Below are 13,691 nucleotides of genomic sequence, written 5' to 3'. Positions count from 1 at the left end.
TGACCTTTTCTTAAATAACTTTATGTATACCAGCAGTGGATTCATTTTGATATTTGGCAAAAACCAATACAATATTGTAAAGTTTAAAAATAAAATAAAAAAAATAACTTTAATTCAAAATGATCAATATGCCATTGAGGCGTGTTTATGGACAGCCTGCCCTGAGTCCCAGCAGTACCTCCTCTGAAACTTCCCTGCAGGTTTTTTCATATTAAAAACTGAACTGGTAGATCATTTCATTTCACTGAACCAGTCTCTTCATCTTGACAATAGGTCAGTTCATTGAAACTAATTTCAGGAGGCAGTGATGCGGATCAGCTCCCAAAGTCAGGCCTACATTATACAAGCATCTGGGTATTTAATAAGAGACATGTCTATGGAAACATAAGAAAAAACAAAGGTTAATGACTGGAGCAGTTATAAACCAGTTTCTGAGCCCAGGGGCAGTCAGTCAAGGAGATATGGGATGTCAGGGTTGCAGCATCTTTTGCAGTTTGAAATGTTTCTGATGATGGCCTCAGATGCTCAGGTAAACTTTCTGAGTGGTTCAAACAGCAGTAGAAATGAAGCTTGGCATTTGGAATAATGCTTGGTCATAAAAAAGAATGAAATTGTGCTGTGTGCAACAACAGGATGGGCCTGGAGGATATTATACCTTGCGAAATGTCAGACAAAAAGACAAATACTGTCTGTTATCATTTGTATGTGGAATCTAAAAAATAAAACAAGTGAATATAGCAAAACAGAAACAGATCCATATATGGAGAGTAAACTAGCAGTGACCAGTGGGGAGAGGGAAGAGCAAAAGGGCAAGATAGATGGAGGGGATTAAGAGAAACAAACGAGTATGTGTAAGATAATTAGACTACAAGGACATATAACGCAGGGAATATAGCCAATAGTTTACAATCACTTTAAATGGAGTACAATTTACAAATTTTTTGAATCATTATGTTTTCATGTGTAATGATTCATTTTGAATCATTATACCTGAAACTAACATAATATTATAAATCAACAATACTTCAATGAAATAATGTTTTAAATTAAAAACTCTATCACTTTAATGGAAAGAAAAACAAGTTTTAATTTTGTGCCAGCTTCCTTTTTTAAAAAAAGAGTCCTCAGTGTTTATTAGACACAGTAGTATATATTATCTGTAGATTATTCATGTGCAAGGCAGATGCTTTTTTTAAATTTACTTTTTAATTGGAGTATAATTGCTTTACAGTGTCTCCTAGAAATAATAAGAAAAGTAAGATATGTTTTGGGGTTACTGTGCTATGCTTCCTTTTGATATTAAAACTCATTTACTTAATAAGTATTTTCCAATGTAATTCCTTTCCAAAGACTTCCTTTTTTTTGTTTTAAACAAACTTAATACAACTTTCTCGGAGAAGGCAATGGCACCCCACTCCAGTACTCTTGCCTGGAAAATCCCATGGACGGAGGAGCCTGGTAGGCTGCAGTCCATGAGGTCGCTAAGAGTCGGACACGACTGAATGACTTCACTTTCACTTTTCACTTTCCTGCATTGGAGAAGGAAATGGCAACCCACTCCAGTGTTCTTGCCTGGAGAATCCCAGGGATGGGGGAGCCTGGTGGCTGCCGTCTATGGGGTCACATAGAGTCGGACACGACTGAGGTGACTTAGCAGCAGCAGCAATACAACTTTCTATGTCTATTTTAGTTTATTCCTTATTCTCTTTTCCATTTGGAACTAAAGAGCTTTAGGACAAAATCACTCTCTTTCTCTTTAGCAAAAACATCTCCATGCCTTACCACCCCAAAACATATCTTACTTTTCTTATTATTTCTAGTAGCTTTAGTCATACATATTAGATTTTTTAATTCTTAGAAACCTTAAAATTTTTTTGGAAAAATGAAATTGTGAACTGTGTTGGCATTCTGTGGGTTGGCAAGCTTATAAATACATATCCTAATTTCTAGAAACATATGCTACTTGATAGTACATTCTTTCAATAATGCACAAGATATTTACTAATTAGACCCCAAAATATTTATTCTCTCTGTAACAAAAAGTCAAAAGTACATAAACTTAGAGTTGTTTAGCAATTAATGATTCAGTATTTTATCTCATTTGTAAATGATCTAGACATTCAGTGAATTCCTATTATTTAATTTAATTTAGAAAAATTCTAAGTGAGTATATTACCAAAGAGATTTAGGAAACTAAGTAGACATACCATAAAACAATTATGGTGTGAAAGCTCACCTAAAAACTCTTACTATTAGTTACGTCTATTTAATTCATTTCTTCTTAATAATAGTACTTAGATTATTCATGAAAACTTCATGAGAAGTTTAAGCAGTTAGTCATTATTTTAAGTTTTGTGCCTTTGTGTTCATTTGTCTTTTGCTGACAAACGTTGCAGCAGAGACAACAGGAGCCCATCTGACTAGTAAACCAGCTGCTGCTAAGTCGCTTCAGTCGTGTCCGACCCTGTGTGACCCCATAGATAGCGGCCCATCAGGCTCCCCCGTCCCTGGGATTCTCCAGGCAAGAACACTGGAGTGGGTTGCCATTTCCTTCTCCAATGCATGAAAGTGAAAAGTGAAAGTGAAGTTGCTCAGTCGTGTCCGACTCTGAGGGACCCCATGGACTGCAGCCCACCAGGCTCCTCCGTCCATGGGATTTTCCAGGCAAGAGTACTGGAGTGGGTCGCCAGTGCCTTCTCCGGACTAGTAAACCTAGGTAGAGAAAAGTTGTTTATCTACATTATATTTAATGCTGATAAATCTGAAGACACACCTGTATTAGTTAAACCTTCTCATTAATTTCTATATACTATAGATTATCCTATATCATGTGCCCTTGAAAGATATTTGGGTTAATTTGTATTATATTTTTGAGAATTTTTATATAGACATTTATTTAAGCCAATTAAATAGAGTTCTTTTATAGATTAATTTGGGCAATATCATTTGAAGGTAAAAAAAAAATACCATATCTATAAAGCATACATTGACATATAGATAGACACAACCAGAGATTTCATAGTTTTTGTTTTTAAACTTTAGTCCTGAATCAGGTACAATGCAAATCTTACCAGTTTATAAAAAACAGCTGAAATAAATCAAGTTTACTCGCTCAGATGGCAAAAATCTTTTGTTATTTGTGCAGAAGATTTAAGCTACATTTGTCCTTGATAAGCAATTTTTAAGGAGGCTGAATTTGGGGGCAAGAGAGTTCCTTTAGCAGTTCTTATACTAAAAGTCCTCTTTCCCTCTTTTTTTAGTTTCAGATTCTAGTGATTGAGTTAACCCAGGCTCAAGCTCAGTTGATTGAGGGCTGTGTTTATATTTCAAAGACATGACAAATTTACAACTTTAAGGGGCAGAAAAAGAAAAGTTTTCTTCTAAGAGTTTTGGAGTACATTTGGTGGCTCTAGTGGTAGAGAACCTGCTTGCCAGTGTGGGAGATCTAAGAGACAAGGATTCGATTCCTGGGTCTTAAAGATCCCCTGGAGGAGGGTATGGCAACCCACTCCAGTATTCTTGCCTAGAGAATCCCATGGACAGAGGAGCCTGACAGGCTACAGTCCATAGCGTCACAAAAGTTGGACACTGAAGTGACTGAAGCAACTTAGCATGCACACATATGTCAACTATCATAAATCTTAGGGTGATTATCATTTAAATTTTGTTCTTCTTTAGTACAGAACACTTTTATTCCAATATCCTGATTTTTTTTTACAATATCTACAAGCATTTGAGAGAAACAGCTGCCATTTTGGGATTGGTAAAGATAGGTGGGTGTTGATTTGTTACTAGCATTGTAGTTCTGATTTTGTACAGATTAGCAAGACAAAGAAAATTCTAGGCCCCGCAACAGACTTCCCAACCTGGATCTGGCAAAGGAACCAAGATGTCAACAACAACAGTTAGCAAGACAAAGACTTTTGCTTCTATTAGACCTTACTATTGGCTTCCAGCTGATCAATTTCCAGATTATTGTAGGAGGGACTGGGGAATTGCTGAGGAGATGGAGCAGTTTTATTTTTTTTCAGAAGGGGAATTTATGTTGGATCTTTGTTTTAGTTTCAATTTTGTTATTGTGAATAAGGGACTCCCTAAAGCCAGCCACTATAACTTTTCTCCCCTTTTAATTTGGTTCTCTCATAAGTACCAATATGAAAGCGATTTACTAATCATGAGATCTTTCAAGAATTTCCTTTCAAATATAGCCAATCATCATCTGGTCATTGACAAGTAGGATCTCATATTAATTTCAAATAGTGACTCAAACTAATAAACCTTTTTTTTTTTTTTTAATGACTTAGCCAAAGACATAGGAGGCAACTCACAAGAGAATATGTCAATCTCTCGAGATCTAGAAAGTTTACTTCCAGAGTTAGTCTAAGGAAGTACAAGCCCTTCATTGCTACAGGTGGTGAGAATGGTGCAGTGAAAATGGTGTCTCCAGTTTCCTGTGACAGCATGGATGCCTCAGGTCACAGACCCACTAATCTGTGACACCAGGTAGGCACTACAGGAATGGGACTTTTCCAGGACTAGCAAAGCAACAAAGATTAAGAAAACAGAGGTCCCTTGTGGACTTCAGCACGTTGTGACAATGTGTTCTCCTGAGAGCCAGCATGGCCAGACAAAGAGTGTTGCTTGTGACTCTGTGTCACTTTGTGTCAATGGAACTCCAGTCTATTTGGCCACCAGATGCATCCTGGCAAATGCACCTGCTAGATGGTGGAGACCAGTGAAAATATTCTCAGTAGACACAAAGCCAAGCTCTCAGGACGTAGAACAGGATGGAATGAAAAAGTCATCTGGTTTTCTTAATACAAGACCCATCGCCAAGTTTGCTGTATAGATGCTGGTCTGGGGAGAGCCATCAGTTAACCAGCTGGCTTGAAGAGCAGGCTGATAGAGCCTGTGCCTGGCATTCTGCCCTATGGTTCTTCCTCCTTAGGACAAATGAAACAATAAACAAACATTTCTGGGAGAAAAGAATCAGTAAAAATGGAGAGTACCCATTTACAAACACCAGAGTTGCTATATTGCAAGAAACTAGCTTCACAAATATTTTCTCCTGCTAATGTAAATTGAGAGAGAAAGAAAAGGACTCTTCCCACTTTTGCTGTCACCAGAACTCACAGGTAGAGACCTGGAAGGTGGATGTGGTAAGACACCTTACCTTCTGTTGGTCTTTGTCAGAATTCCTTCTTTTCTGGGAAACATCAGTTTTCACTCTTTAAGATCTTCAGTTGATTGGATGAGGCCCACCTACATTATAAAGAACAATCTGCTTTACTTAAAGTCAAGTGACATCTACAAAACACCTTCTGGCAACATCATATCCAGTGCTTGACCAAACGGCTGGGCACACTAGTACAGCCAATATGATGTATAAAATCAACCATCACAAACAACCAGTGAGATGGTAGCACTCATCATTAAGTTTACTAACACAGGAAGGAAACTGTTAGAGCAGAGAAATGAGTTGGGTTTCAGACTTGTAGAGTTAGAAATACTGCAGAACCACTGAACAACGTCTGAAACTAACCATAGAAGGGTGGCTGGATTGTGCCGGTAAGAAGGGAAAGTTTCAAGGGAAGACGAGTTGGCAATTTCAAGTACTAGGGAGAAAGACAGTTCAGTTCAGTTCAGGAGCTCAGCCATGTCTGACTCCTTGTGACTCCATGGACTGCAGCACGCCAGGCCTCCCTGTCCATCACCAACTCCCAGAGTTTACTCAAACTCATGTCCATTGAGTCGGTGATGTCATCCAACAATCTCATCCTCTGTCATCCCCTTCTCCTCTTGTCTTCAATCTTTCCCAGCATCTGGGTCTTTTCCACTGAGTCAGTTCTTTGCATCAGGTGGCCAGAGTATTGGAGTTTCAGCTTTAGCATCAGTCCTTCCAATGAATATTCAGGACTGATTCCCTTTAGGAAGGACTGGTTGGATCTCCTTGCAGTCCAAGGGACTCTCAAGAGTATTCTCCAATACCACAGTTCAGAAGCAACAGTTTTTTGGTGCTCAGCTTTCCTGATAGCCCAACTCTCATATCCATACATGACCACTGGAAAAACCATAGCTTTGACTAGAAAGACCTTTGTTGGCAAAGTAATGTCTGCTCTTTAATATGCTGTCTAGGTTGGTCATAACTTTTCATCCAAGGAGCAAGCATCTTTGAATTTCATGGCTGCAATCACCATCTGCAGTGATTTTGGAGCCCCGCCCCCCAAATAGTCTCACTGTTTCCACTGTTTCCCATCTATTTGCCATGAAATGATGGGACCAGATGCCATGATCTTCATTTTCTGAATGTTGAGTTTTAAGCCAACTTTCTCACTCTCCTCTTTCACTTTCATCAAGAGGCTTTTTAGTTCTTCTTTGCTTTCTGATATAAGGGTGGTGTCATCTGCATATATGAGGTTAATGATATTTCTCTCAGCAACCTTGATTTCAACTTGTGCTTCATCCAGCCCAGGATTTCTCATGATGTATTCTGCATATAAGTTAAATAAGCAGGGTGACAATATACAGCCTTGATGTACTCTTTTCCCTATTTGGAACTAGTCTGTTGTTCCACGTCCAGTTGTAACTGTTGCTTCTTGACCTGCATACAGATTTTCAGGAGGCAGGTCAGGTGGTTTGGTATTTCCACCTCTTGAAGAATTTTCCACAGTTTGTTGTGATCCACAAAATCAAAGGCTTTGACATAGTCAATAAAGCAGAAATAGATGTTTTTCTGGAATTCTCTTGCTTTTTTGATGATCCAATGGATGTTGGCAATTTGATCTCTGGTTCCTCTGCCTTTTCTAAATCCAGCTTGAATATCTGGAATTTCATGACTCACTTACTGTTGAGGCCTGGCCTGGAGAACTTTGAACATTACTTGGCTAGTGAGTGAGATGAGTGCAATTGTGTGGTATTTTGAGCATTCTTTGGCATTGCCTTTCTTTGGGATTGGAATGAAAACTGACCTTTTCCAGTCCTGTGGCCACTGCTGAGTTTTCCAAATTTGCTGGCATATTGAGTGTAGCACTTTCACAGCATTATCTTTTAGGATTTGAAATAGCTCAACTGCAATTCCATCACCTCCACTAGCTTTGTTCGTAGTGATGCTTCCTAAGGTCCACTTGACTTCACATTTCAGGATGTGTGGCTCTAGGTGAATGTTCACACCATCATGATTATCTGGCTGTGAAGATCTTTTTTGTATAGTTCTTCTGTGTATTCTTGCCACCTCTTCTTAATATCTTCTGCTTCTGTTAGGTCCATATTGTTTCTGTCGTTTATTGTGCCCATCTTTGCATGAAAACTTCCCTTCGTATCTCTAATTTTCTTGAAGAGATCTCTAGACTTTCCCATTCTATGATTTTCCTCTCTTTCTTTGCATTGATCACTGATGAAGACTTTCTTATCTCTCCTTGCTATTCTTTGGAACTCAGCATTCAAATGGGTATATCTTTCCTTTTCTCCTTTGCCTTTCACTTTTATTCTTTTCATCACTGTTTGTAAGGCATCCTTGGAAAACCATTTTGCTTTTTGCATTTCTTTTCCTTGGGGATGGTCTTAATCACTGCCTCCTGTACAATGTCATGAACTCTGTCCATAGTTCTTCAGGCACTCTATCAGATCTAATCCCTTGAATCTATTTGTCACTTCCACTGTATAGTCATAAGGGATTTGATTTAGGTCATACCTGAAAGGTCTAATGGTTTTCCCTACTTTCTTCCATTTAAGTCTGAATTTGTCAATCAGGAGTTCATGATCTGAGCCATAGTCAGCTCTCAGTCTTGTTTTTGCTGACTGTATGGAGCTTCTCCATGTTTGGCTGCAAAGAATATAATCAATATGATTTCGGTATTGACCATCTGGTGATGTCCTTGTGTAGAGTCTTCTCTTGTCTTGTTGGAAGAGGGTGTTTACTATGACCAGTGTGTTCCCTTGGCAAAACTCTATTAGCCTTTGCCCTGTTCTGTACTCCAAGGCCAAATTTGCCTTGGGTTACTCCAGGTATTTCTTGACTTTCTACTTTTGCATTCCAGTCCCTTATAATGAAAGTTAAAAGTGAAAGTGAAAGTCACTCAGTTGTGCCCAACTCTTTGCAACCCCATGAACTATACACTCCATGGAATTCTCCAGGCCAGAATACTGGAGTGGATAGCCTTTCCCTTCTCCAAGGGATCTTCCTAACCCAAGGATCAAATCCAGGTCTCCCATATTGCAGGCGTATTCTTTACCAGCTGAGCCCCAAGGGAAGCCCAAGAATACTGGAGTGGGCAGCCTATTCTTTCTCCAGCAGATCTTCCTGACCCAGGAATTGAACCAGGGTCTCCTGCATTGCAGGCAGATTCTTTACCAACTGAGCTATCAGGGAAGCCTATAATGAAAAGGACATCTTTTTTGGGTTTTAGTTCTAGAAGGTCTTGTAGGTCTTCATAGAACTGTTCAACTTCAGCTTCTTTCACATTACTGGTCAGGGTATAGACTTGGATTACTGTGATATTGAACGGTTTGCCTTGGAAACCAACAGAGATCATTCTGTCATTTTTGAGACTGCATCCAAGTACTGCATTTCAGACTCTTTGGTTGACTATGAAGGCTACTCCATTTGTTCTAAGGGATCCTTGCCCATAGTAGTAGATATAATGGTCATCTCAGTTAAATTCATCCATTCCAGTCCATTTTAGTTCTCTGATTCCTAAAATTGTCAGCGCTTACGCTTGCCATCTCCTGTTTGACCGCTTCCAATTTGCCTTGATTCATGAACCTGACATTCCAGGTTCCTGTGCAATATTGCTCTTTGCAGCATCGGACTTTATCACCAGTCACATCCACAACTGGGTATTGTTTTTGCTTTGGCTCCATCTCTTCATTCTTTCTGGAGTTATTTTTCCACTGACCTCCAGTAGCATATTGGGCACCAACTGACCTGGGGAGCTCATCTTTCAGTGTCCTTTTTGCCTTTGCATACTGTTCATGGGGTTCTCAAGGCAAGAATACTGAAGTGGTTTGCCATTCCCTTCTCCAGTGGACCACATTTTGTCAGAACTCTCCTCCAGAGAAAGAGTGAAAGTGAAAGTGAAGTCACTCAGTCGTGTCCAACTCTTTGTGACCCCATGGACTGTAGCCTACCAGGCTACTCCGTCCATGGGATTTTCCAGGCAAGAATACTGGAGTGGGTTGCCATTTCCTTCTCCAGGAGATCTTCCCCACCCAGGGATCAAACCTGGGTCTCCTGCATTGTAGGCAGATGCTTTACCATCTGAGCCACCAGGGAAGCCAGAAAAAGACAGAGACATCATTAAATTTGCTGATGTGGAGGTCAATCATAAGACTAGTGAGAATATTGGAAGTGGAAGCTGCATAGTGAAAATTAGAGAAAATCGCAAGAGTAGAATATAAACCACTCGTTAAGACCACCTCTCTGGCAGCCCGCTTGTTTTCAGGAATATCAGATGCAGCAAAACAATATTTAAACAATAGTAATTTAGACAGCTCTTTGGAGAATCATTAACTGGAGCCCAAGACACACCCAGAAGAAGGGGCTAAACTGGGCAAGGGACATTGTACTCCACAACTACCTCATGCTGTGTGCTCTCTGGAAAACCACCTAATCATTCTGATCCTTTTCTACAAGACTCGAATAAGTTATACTTGGTTTATAGAAATAGTATGAAGATCAATTCCCTTGTAGCTCAGTCAGTAAAGAATCCACATGCAATTCAGGAGACCTGGGTTTGATTCCTGGATTGGGAAGATCCCCTGGAGAAGGAAATGACAACCCACTCCAGTATTCTTGTCTGGAGACTCCCATGGACAGAGGAACCTGGCAGGCTACAGTCCATGAGGTCGCAGAGTCAGACATGACTGAACATCTAAATCACCACCATGAGAGTTAAATTATATTTATGTATATAAAAGTAACAGTAAATTGAAAACAGAGATGCAATTATTAGTAGCTATTATAAATTGTTATTTCCATTAAGCATTTATCTAGTAATAAAAAAATCTTGACATCAAAGAATTTGGTCAACCTTCATTTAAAGCCTATTTTATACTCTTTTAAACCAAGCCATTTAGATTTATTTCCTAATTTTATAGATCACAGACATAGACCTTAGGAAATTGAACCTCAGAAAACATTTTAAACATTTAACTATTACTTCAATTTTTGATCCATTAAATGCCATGTGGTTAGCCTTTCCTCCTTTCATATTTATGAACTCAGAGCTATGGTAGAAAATTTTCAACATAAAGCTGTACTGGTATTCTTAGCTAATTAAAGTCAGCAGTCTTTTTGATAATTTGAGGCTTTTGTTATCTAGGCAAAAATACAGCTAAGTTTTCATTAGGCAAAGTTAAAGACAATCCATTTTTTAAAATAATTGGCTTCCATTATTTCCTTCCCACTGAAGCGTGTTACTGTGAATTCATTACAAAGGAAAAAAAATTGTTAAAAAAATGGTGACAGACAAGCATGGCTTCCTGCTCTCTAAAGATAAACCACTGATGAGCCATAGGAATTGAACAGGGAAAAGATGGGCTGTTCCTTGATGTGTGCATGTTTGCAACAGGGTGACAACAGGATGGCATCTGTGCTCTGATTCCTGGTATAAATACTGGACATTTATAGCACTTAAACAGGGCTTCCCAGGAGGCCCATTGTAAGGAATCCATCTGCCAATGCAGGAGAAGTAGGAGATGCGACTTTGATCCCTGGGTAGGGAAGATCCCCTGGAGGAGGAAATGGCAAACTGCTCCAGTATTCTTGCCTGGAAAATTCCATAGACAAGGAAGTCTGGTGGGCTACAGTTCATGGAGTCTCAAAGAATTGGAAAAGACTGAGCGGCTGAGCACAATCAAAGCTTTCAGCTCCTTTAGTGATAGGTGCAATTAGATCTACTAGATAAATTGGTCCATTAGAATTCCAAAATGCAGAACACTGACGACACCCAATGCTGGCAAAAAATGTGGAGCAACAAGAACTCTCAGTCCTGGCTGGTGGAAAGGCAAAATGGTACGGCCACTTTGGAAGACGCTGCGTGGTTTCTTGCAAAACATACTCTTACCATAATACCCAGTAATTGTGTTCATTGTTATTTATCCAAAGGCTTTGAAAACGTATACCTACACAAAAACCTGCACCGGGATATTTGTTGTAGCTTTATTCATAATTGACAAAGCTTGGAAGCCACCAAGATGTCTCTTTCAACAGGTGAATGGATAAATACACTGTGGTACATCCAATTGGTGGAGTATTAGTCAGTGCTAAAAGAAAATCAGTGATCAAGCCATTAAAAAAAAAAAAAAAAAAAAAAAACACGGATGAGCCTTAAACACATATTATTGTGTGAAAGAGCCAGTCTGGAAAGGCTACGTACTGTGGGATTCCAACCACACGAAGTTCTGGAAAAGGCGAAACTATGGAGGCAATTCTTCCTGTTCCTTGGAAGAAAAGCCCCTGGAGCTCTTCTCAACTGCCTTTTGGCTTTCTTAGCTGCTCATGCTCTCTATCCTACATAGTCTGGCAGAAAATGAAGCATCCTAAAGACACTGACTAATACTGTGTCTTATTCCATAGAAGCACCATGAGAGTAGGGACTTGGGTCCTTTTGTTTAGCTCATTTTAATATGTCCAAGCCCCCGTGACAATGTCTTGCTTGTGGTAAGTTCTGTGTATATATAAAATAGTTTTTTTTTTTTTAAAGGCTTTTAAAAAGAGCAGTTTTAGGTTCAGTAAAATTCAAGGGAAAGCATATCCTGCCCCTTATCAACATCCCCCACCAGAGTGGAACAATTGTTACAACCCATGATGAAGGTAGAGCCTAGGGTGAGCAGTGGTAGGTGGAGAGCAGACAGAAATAAGCCTGGAGGAATATAATTTGAACAGACAGTTCTCTATGGGCAGAGCCTCACAGAGAAGTAAGGAATCAAGGTAAGGTAAGAAATCAAGCCCACTTCAATTTGTTTCTGCTTCATTTATCAGTGTAGGGCTTCCCTGATAGCTCAGTTGGTAAAGAATCTGCCTGCAATGCAGGAGACCCTGGTTTTATCCTTGGGTTGGGAAGCTCCACAGGAGAAGGGATAGGCTATCCATACCAGTATTCTTGGGTTTCCCTCTCAGGAATCTGCCTGCAATGCAGGAGGCCTGGGTTTGGGTTGGAAAAATCCCCTGGAGATGGGAAAGGCTGCCACTCCAGTATTCTGACCTGGAGAATTCCATAAACTGTTCAGTCCATGGGGTCTCAAAGAGTTGGACACGACTGAGCAACTTTCATTTTCATTTTATCAGTGTGCCAAGAAAATAAAGAAATGTTGAAAGGGATTATAAAAATTAGATATTTTTAAATGTTTTCACTTAATACCTCAACACAAATATATAAACATCAGTCACTATGTGAGTAACCTCACTTGGAAATAAAGCAAAAAATATAAATTTGTGTGAAGCTATATCTATTAGTGTGAGGCTACCTCCCCCAAAACACTTGTGCACACAAACACTGAACTGAACTGAAAACCCATAGGTTGAAGCCCTAACGCCCCAAGTAATGATATATGGAGATAGGGCTTTAGGGTAGTAATTGGGTTTCAGTTCAGTTCAGTCGCTCAGTCATGTCCGACTCTTTGCGACCCCATGAATCACAGCACGTCAGGCCTCCCTGTCCATCACCAACTCCCGGAGTTCACTCAAACTCACGTCCATCGAGTCAGTGATGCCATCCAGCCATCTCATCCTCTGTCATCCCCTTCTCCTCCTGCCCCCAATCCCTCCCAGCATCAGAGTCTTTTCCAATGAGTCAACTCTTCGCATGAGGTAGCCAAAGTATTGGAGTTTCAACTTTAGCATCATTACTTCCAAAGAACACCCAGGACTGATCTCCTTCAGAATGGACTGGTTGAATCTCCTTGCAGTCCAAGGGACTCTCAAGAGTCTTCTCCAACACCACAGTTCAAAAGCATCAATTCTTCGGCGCTCAGCTTTCTTCACAGTCCAACTCTCACATCCATACATGACCACTGGAAACACCGTAGCCTTGACTAAACAGACCTTTGTTGGCAAAGTAATGTCTCTGCTTTTGCATATGCTATCTAGGTTGGTCATAACTTTCCTTCCAAGGAGTGTCTTTTAATTTCATGGCTGCAATCACCATCTGCAGTGATTTTGGAGCCCCAAAAAATAAAGTCTGACACTGTCTCCACTGTAGATAAGGTTATAAGGGGGCTTCCCAGGTAGCACTAGTAGTAAAGAGCTGCCTGTCAATACAGGAGACATAAGAAAAGTAGTTTTGATCCCTAGGTTGGGAAGATCCCCTGGAGGAGGGCAATGCAACCCACCGCAGTATTCTTGCCTGGAGAATCCCATTGACAGAGGAGCCCGGCAGGCTACAGTCCATAGGCTCCCAAAGAGTTGTACACAATTGAAGTGACTTAACACCCATGCACAAGGTCTTTAGGATGGGGCTTCCATGCTGGGATTCAGTTCAGTTCAGTCGCTCAGTCATGTCCGACTCTTTGCTACCCCATGAACTTCAGCACACCAGGCCTCCCTGTAAATCACCAACACCCAGAGTTTATTCAAACTCATGTCCGTTGAATCAGTGATGCCATCCAACCATTTCATCCTCTGTCATCTCCTTCTCCTCCTGCCCTCAATCTTTCCCAGCAACTGGGTCTTTTCCAATGAGTCAGCTCTTCGC

General features: G+C 40.2%; 1 non-coding gene across 1 annotated transcript; it reads right to left on the bottom strand.

Annotated features, from left to right (window-relative positions):
• Nucleotides 1-9,199: 9,199 nt before the first annotated feature.
• On the bottom strand, nt 9,200-9,271 carry TRNAC-ACA. The gene has a single exon. It is a non-coding gene; the product is annotated as a tRNA-Cys (tRNA).
• Between the last annotated feature and the right edge of the window lie 4,420 nt (nt 9,272-13,691).

Source organism: Bubalus bubalis, chromosome 19, assembly GCF_019923935.1.
Source record: "Bubalus bubalis isolate 160015118507 breed Murrah chromosome 19, NDDB_SH_1, whole genome shotgun sequence".
Lineage (NCBI taxonomy): Eukaryota > Metazoa > Chordata > Mammalia > Artiodactyla > Bovidae > Bubalus > Bubalus bubalis.
This window is presented reverse-complemented; position numbering and strand designations above follow the sequence as displayed.